General features: G+C 39.2%; 1 pseudogene; it reads right to left on the reverse strand.

The window, feature by feature from the left end:
* Nucleotides 1-3,378: 3,378 nt before the first annotated feature.
* Nucleotides 3,379-7,308, reverse strand: LOC114045631 (annotated as a pseudogene).
* Between the last annotated feature and the right edge of the window lie 491 nt (nucleotides 7,309-7,799).

Raw genomic sequence — 7,799 nt, forward strand, 5'->3', positions numbered from 1 at the left:
CCTTTTTACCTGTTTTTTTTTTTTCTTTTGGGTCTTGACATTGGAGGTCAAATTTTTGGTTTAGCTCTGGTCTCCTTCTGAAAGCTTGAAATCCTCTATTTAATTGAATGACTATTTTTTCCCCTTGATGTATTATACTTAATTTTGCCAGGTAAGTGATTCTTGGTTGTAGCCCTAGTTCCTTTGCCTTCAGGAACATCATGTTTTATGACCTCCAGTCTTTTAATGTTGCAGCTGTGTAATACTGATTGTGACTCTCCAATATTTGAATTGTTTCTCTCTAGTCACTTGTAGTATTTTTTCCTTGACCTGATAGTTCTGAAATTTGGCTTTAATGTTCCTTGGAGTTTTTATTTTGGGATGTTTTTCTTGATGTTATTGATGGATTTTTTAAATTTTGCCCTGTGGGCCTAGGTCTTGCTGTTTTTTCATTCTTTTGAATTTGATTGATCTTGATGTCTCATAGAGTCATTAGCTTCCACTTGCCCAATTCTAACTTTTAAGGAGTTGTTTTCCCCAGTTAACTTTTGTATTTTCTTTTCCATTTGTCCAGTTGTGCTTTTTAAGCAGTCATTTTCTTTTTCCAAGCTGTTGACTCTTTTTTCATAATTCTCTTACACCACTCTCATTTCCTTTCTCAATTTTTCTTCTACCTCACTTATGTGATTTTAAGCTCCTTTTTTAGCTCTTCCATGAGTTCTTTCTGGGCTAGAGACCCCTTCCCATTTTTCTTTTGGGTTTTTAGGTGTTTTGACATTGTTGTCCTCTTCTGAGTTGGTGTCTTGGTCTTCCCTGTCACCATAATAACTTTCTATGGTCGTATTCTATTTTTGTTGTTTTTTGCTCATCCTTTTTTGGGAGCTTTCCCCCTTTCTTTTAAATTTGATCTCTGCTTCAAGGGTGGAAGGGGCTCTGTCTCAGGTTTCTTGTGCCCATGGCTGCAGACCCTGGCTGTTTACCTGGTGCTGTGCTGATGCTGCCCTGAGGCCCATTAAGATTCCTTGTGTCTGCTGCTATATTGAGGAAGTGAGGTGGAAAGTGGCTGGTGCTGCTGGGGGCCATGACAGTTTACCTGGTGCTGAACTGGGGTCCCAGTGGTAGACTCTGGCATGTGCTGAGGCTGGGTAGGGGTTTTTCTGCATTTCCACAGGGCTACATTGAAGCATGTGGAAGTCTGGCTGCTGGAGGATGCCTCTTTGTCTGGGCTACTCTGAAGCACTTGGTGGTTTGTGAAGTTAGAGTCTGTTAGTTCCCCTGGCTACACTAAGGCACATGGCAGGGGTTGGAGGAAGACAGTCCTGGTGTTGGTGTTAGCCTGCCGCACCACACTGGTGCTCAGGATCTCCCACTGGTTTGCTGATGTGAGGCTTGTTGCTGGCTTGCTGGCATGCTTCCTGTCCTGGATTGTGCTCTCCTTTTACCCAAATGAGACAGACCTTTCTTGCTGATTTTCCAAGTGTCCTGGGCTAAAAGACTGCTTTACTCCATCTTTCCACTGGCTCCACTGTTCTGGAGTGCTATTTTATGGTTGATTGGAGATGAATATGGGAGAGCTATAGCAATTTACTGCTTATTCCACCATCTTGGCTCCTGGAAGTCCTCAATATTCATTACAATTTTTTTTAGTTCCAAATTTCTCCCTCCCTCCCTCCCTCTCCACCCCTTTCTTAAGATGGTAAGCAATTTGATATAGGTTATGTATGTGCAATCATGTAAAACATATTTCTATATTAGTCACATTGTAAAAGAAGAAATAGACCAAAAAAAAGAACCTTGAGAAAATAAAGTGAAAATAATATGCTTTGATCTGAATTCAGATTCCATCAATTCTCTCTCTGAGTGTGGATAGCATTATCCATTGTGAGTCCTTTGGAATTGTCTTAAATCATTATATTGCTGAGAAGGGCTAAGTCCATCAAAGTTGATCATTACACAATGTTGCTATTATTGTGTACAATATTCTCCTGGTTCTGTTTACTTCATTTTGCATGAGTTCATATAAGCCTTTCCAGATTTTCCTGAAATCTGCCTGCTGATCATTTCTTATAATACAATAGTTTCCATTACATTCATATATCACAACTTATTCAGCCATTCCCCAATTGATGGGCATCCCCTCAGTTTCCAATTCTTTGCTGCCACAAAAAGAGTTGCTATAAATATTTTTTTGTAATCTCATTGGGATGCATACCTAGTAGCAGCATTACTGAACCAAAGGATATGACACAGTTTGATTGCCCTTTGGACAATCCAATTTTGGGAAATTGAAATTGCTCTCCAGAATTGTTGGATCAGTTTAGAATTCCACCAACAGTGCATTAATGTCCCAATTTTCCCATATTTCCTCCAAAATTTAACATTTTCCTTTTCTGTCATATTAGACAATCTACCAGGGGTGTTTTAATTTGCATTTCTTTAATCAATAGTGATTTAGAACATTTCTTCATATGACTATAGATAGCTTTGATTTCTTCATCTGAAAACTGCCTGTTTATATCCTTTAGTCTCTTATCAATTGCAGAATGATTTGTATTCTTATACATTTGACTCGGTTCTCTATATATTTGAAAGATGAGTTATTTATCAGAGACACTTACTGTAAATATTGTTTCCCAGCATTCTGCTTTCCTTCTAATCTTGATTGCATTGGTTTTGTTTATGCAAACCTTTTTAATTTGATATAATCAAAATTATCCACTTTACCTTTTGTAATACCATCTATCTCTTGTTTGGGCATAATGTCTTCCCTTCTCCATGGATTCGACAGGTAAACTATTGTTTTCTCTCCTAATTTTCTTTGTCCTTTTTTTTTGAGAAACAGTTCAAAAAACATTTTCTATATGATTACTTTCCTGATCTTGCCATGGTGCTGATGTCCATTCTCTTTCTCTCTGGGTCTGTCTTTCTCTCTGTCTCTGTCTCTTTCCAAACTACCTTATAATTTTTTTAGGGGTGGTGCCTCATATTGCACAGGTTCATAGGATGCACTAATTTGGGAAAAGGAGGAAGAAAAGAAAGGCATTTATGAATACAAATTGGTCCTTTGTTTAGGTTGCATTTCTAGGTAAAGAAAAGTGAAGTTTACGTGAGAGTCAGGAGAAAAGTCAAAGGCATTTCACTGGCAGATCCAAACATTCTTCTGCATTCCGTCTTTTGTCAAAAAGGAGCTCAGTCTTATTTCCATGCAAGAGCTAGCTACTCACACCTGGAAATATGAAATCTTTTATACTTGCATGCATGCCTCCCATTCTATATAAAGAATATGAAACTTAACACTGATTGACCATCATCCTTTAAGGGGATTCATGCTAAGTCTCATTATAATCCATGATACAAAGCTGTCCAACACTTTCCTGGGTTTTGAGAGATGAGTGAGGGTCATGTAGGTCCTGGGGAAGGAAGTTGGGTTTCCTTCATTTCCCTGCTTGGATCTTTGTACAGTTCAGTCTTTATTGTCTCAGAAAGGTTGTTGTTGATCAAGCTATGCTCTTCACACTGGCTGTCACTCTTGTTAAAAAACAACTCTGGAGCCATTATGTCCAGGAAGTTCTTTGAACTGGGAAGTGTGCCAACAGTCACAAAGATGGTGGAAAGTTCTGAAACTGTTATATTCCACCAATTGCTGAATGTTCTGGCCCTCTGGTTTGGAGGTTTCTTGGGAGTAGAAAGCTCGGTACTGCTGGTATTACTTCCTCCACTTATTCTGCTATCACTAGTGATTTGGCTGCTACCAGACTTGGGCATCTTGGTCTCACCATTGCATCCAGTGGCCTATTTACTCTGTCCTATCAGTGAATCAGGGCAACCTTTACTACAACAGCCAAACATTTTCTCAGTTGCCTTAGCCTCAGCCTTTTCTTTAAGTTTTTTTTTTTTTCCAAGAGGCCATCCTTCTCTGGGCTGCCATATAAATCAAAGATTTTTATTTCAAATGCCTGGATAATCCTTTTCTGAGCATCATCTTCCTCTCTACTTCTTGTAGCTGTGCTGTAGACCAAGTTTGACATCTTCCAGGTATTTCTTCTATTCCATTAGAAGATGGTCTAGTTTGCCAAATGAGATTCTAGTTCCATAATCTGATTTTGGGAGGTATCAAGCTGCTGATGGCTTCCATTTTTCTCTAGTTCTTTCCTATAAGAAGTCATCCATCATTATTTCCATTTTCTGTATAGGGTCTGTATGTTTGTTCTGCAATGGCTCCAAATATAACTCATTAATCTACCCAAGGACCAACAGCTGCCTATTCAAGAACTCCATCTGCTCCTGGACCAATTCACTGTTTGAAAGCTTTTGAGAAACTTGGCTAAGCAGTAACTCTCTGGGAGAGACACAGAGTTGTATGCCTCATTATTGGCCTTCTTTATTTCTGACCTCAGATCTGCAATCATATCCCGGGAGTCTTCCAGCTTTGTCTGTAATTCCTGGCCCTGGTTGTAGATTTCCTCCTGATCATGTAACAGCTGTCTGATCTGGCTGTGTAGCTGGGTCACCACAGGGCTATGTTTCTCCTGAAGCTGATTGTATCTGGCCTATTCTTTTTGCAAGCTTACTTCCCACTTGTGGATGTCCTACTCTTAGAACTTCAACTGATCATTCATAGTAGTTTTGGGCCTCTCCAGTGATGTTGCTTTGATCATCTCTCAGAGGAGACATCTGTGCTGGAGAGCATATTTCTGCCTTTTGAAATGCTGAGGAAGTCACTGACTGTGTAGCAACAGCAATTTGTTTCAAAGGGTGTGAATCTCATCTGAGGGTAGAGAGCCTCCAAAGTGGGCCCAATTGACAGACTTGCTGGGCAAAGACAATTCATTCAACTACTTGATATGTGAATCTCCTCCCTGTGGTTTCAGCTTATCCAGTACTTCCACTAGGGAAATAGAGGGCATGTAATCTTCCTCTGTGTTTCCTTTTGTTTTCTTAAATAGGTCTTTAGTCTTCTTTCTAACAAAATGGTAAGCAGTCTTTAGTAGTGTCTTCTCAAAAAAGGTGATCATATGGGGGAGGTTGTCCACTTCCAAACCCTTCTTTTTTCTGAGATGGAATTTTACAAGGGCTAAGTGTGAGGATGTTCAGCTCCAATGAAGTCTGATTTTCCCTGTTACCAGGAGGGTTTTCTTCGGCACACCCACATGGCCAATCTATGGGAGTAAAGGCTTGCTTTGCTGTGTCAAGCTCAAAATTGTCCAGAGAGGAAGTTAGAGGTTCAGTGCTCATATTGGTATGATGAGTGTTGGAAGATGTTGAATAGGACTTTCTCTCGAGAACATGGGAGACTGTCTCGATAGAAAGAAGAGTCAAATCATCCTCAAAGTACCACAAGCTCAGTATCTGCTGTAGTGATCTCAGATAGCTTCTTTGATATTGTAGCTTCTTCCTTATCTTTCTCAACATGATCTTTTCTAGTGACTAGATTACCTAAAAACCCTGGAAGATCACTTAGAGTGACAGAACCTTTATTGTCAGATCTTTCTTTTAATCCTCTTATTATTAGAAAGTTGTTGCTCTCAGTGTAGACATGGTCTCACAGAATCTGTTCACCTTTTGGGGGACCTTGACTGCAACCTGAGGGAGTGGGGAGGTTGCTGGTGTTCTCAGAGGAGTTCCTTTCCTACCAGATGTACCAAAGACTTTGAGATAAGGGTGTGACAACTGAACTGGGGCATTTCCAGGTGAAGTTGGAGGAGTGGTCATACCACAGACTGCAGAGCAGCTCTATATAGCAGCTTATGATGATTCAGTTGATAGCTATGTTGATGACTCAGTACCAGTAGCTGCCCTGCTATGTTTAACAATGTCAGCTCTGGAGTGGAACAAGGGGTAGAAGCAGAACTCCCTTAGCTATTCTGTGTCAACATAAGGTCTGACGGTGGCAAGAGTTGGACAATGATGAAAACATGTTGAGATCTGCTGAGACACAGAATAGCCATCTTTACATGAGGCTTTGGTAGGGTCCAGAGAAATTTTGGCACATTCTATTTTAATATCATGAGTTTCTAATCTCTTCCATCTGTGTGGGTCCAGTTAATGGTCCTTGGATCCAGTCACTAATTCTGAATGAATTCAAACATGTTCCCTCATTGAGTTAACTACTTCTTCAAAGGACTACAAGTTTTCCTTTATACTATAATGAGAAAGTAGAAAGGAGACAAAGTTGCAAGATTACATTCCATAAAGGTGATGAAAGACAACATAACCACTGGCATGAAGATGGATGAGACAAAATTCTGTCACGTGACCTGGATTCTTCAGGCACCATGATGAAAGATGGCCAAAAATATAAATGAAGTCATGAAGGTATTATTTGCTTGACTGTGGAATCACTGGCAGCATGATTGTTAAGACTAAAATTCCTGTTGGGAATATTACTACATCTGTATCAGTCTTGAGACACTTAAGCATGGGTGGCAAGAGAGGAACTTTAAAAAGCTTATGCTTCCATGGTGGTTGCAGGTTTATGACATGCCCCAGTAATGAGAGGATGATAAACAAGTAGTAGCTTTGCCTACGTATTCATTAATTTTGTCCATGAGATCCTTTTCATGAGGCTTTTTCAATGTAATCAGGATTCACAACACCTGTTTAAAATCCCTTTGACCCAGCAATAGCACTTCTAGGCCTGTATCCCAAAGAGATCATACAAATGGGAAAAGGACCCACATGTACAAAAATATGTATAGCAGCTCTTTTTGTGGTAGCAAAGAATTGGAAATTGAGAAGATGCCCATCAATTCAGAAATGGCAGAACAAGTTGTGGTATATGAATATAATGGAATACTATTGTGCTATGAGAAATGATGAGTGGGCAGACTTCAGAAAAACCTGGAAAGACTTGTATGGTCTGATGCTGAGTGAAGTGAGCAGAACCAGGAGAACATTGACACAGTAATAGCCATGCTGTGTGACGACTAATATTGATAGACTTAACCTTTCTCAGCAATGCAAGGATCTAAGACTTCTCCAAAGGCCTCATGATGGAAAATGCTATCCATATCCAAAGAAAGAACAATGGAGTTTGAATGCAGATTGAAGTATACAATTTGCTATTTTTTTCTTCTGGTGTGTTTTGTTTCCTCTTTTTAGTGGTTCCTCCTATTCATTCTAATTCTTACTTACAACATCACTAATGTGAAAATATGTTAACAAAAAAAAAGAATTGATTTCCAGATAATAAACTACCAATATGTTTTCAGGCATAGTACCATCAGAATTGAGTTTCTCTTTAAAGACATTTGCTATGTCATCTAACACACCCAGAGTCAAATAATCCAGCATGGAGAGGATTTCACCATTATTTACTTGCTGTGCCATTATCTTATGTGTGATGCTTGTTTTGATACACCCATTAAAACTTCCACAGGTTCTTCATTTATGCCTCTACCAGACTTAATGTTACCAATAATTAATAGACAACCACTTCTCCTCTTGGGCCTCAATTTCCTCATTTGACAAATGAGAGGGCTAGACTAGATGACCTCTAAGGTCTCTTCCAGCTTTAAATCCTGTGAATGAACCACTGTCTCCCCTCCCTTCACTTATTTACCTCTCCCAACTCCTCCAGCCTATGGTGCCACTTCATCTTTTGTATTTGCCTTGTGTATATTTTGCATATACTTAAATTTAATTTAAGGTCCTTGGGCCCTGGGACTATATATATATATATATATATATATATATATTTTCCAGGGCTGTTGTGAGGAGAAAATGAAGATTAAACTTTGCTATTAATTATCATTAATGAACAAATATCCCATGAAATGGTATAACGTATTTCCTTTGGAATTACAATAATACCAATTCTG

The sequence above is a fragment of the Vombatus ursinus genome, unplaced genomic scaffold (assembly GCF_900497805.2).
Source record: "Vombatus ursinus unplaced genomic scaffold, bare-nosed wombat genome assembly UNPS02014779.1, whole genome shotgun sequence".
In the NCBI taxonomy this organism is placed as follows: Eukaryota; Metazoa; Chordata; class Mammalia; order Diprotodontia; family Vombatidae; genus Vombatus; species Vombatus ursinus.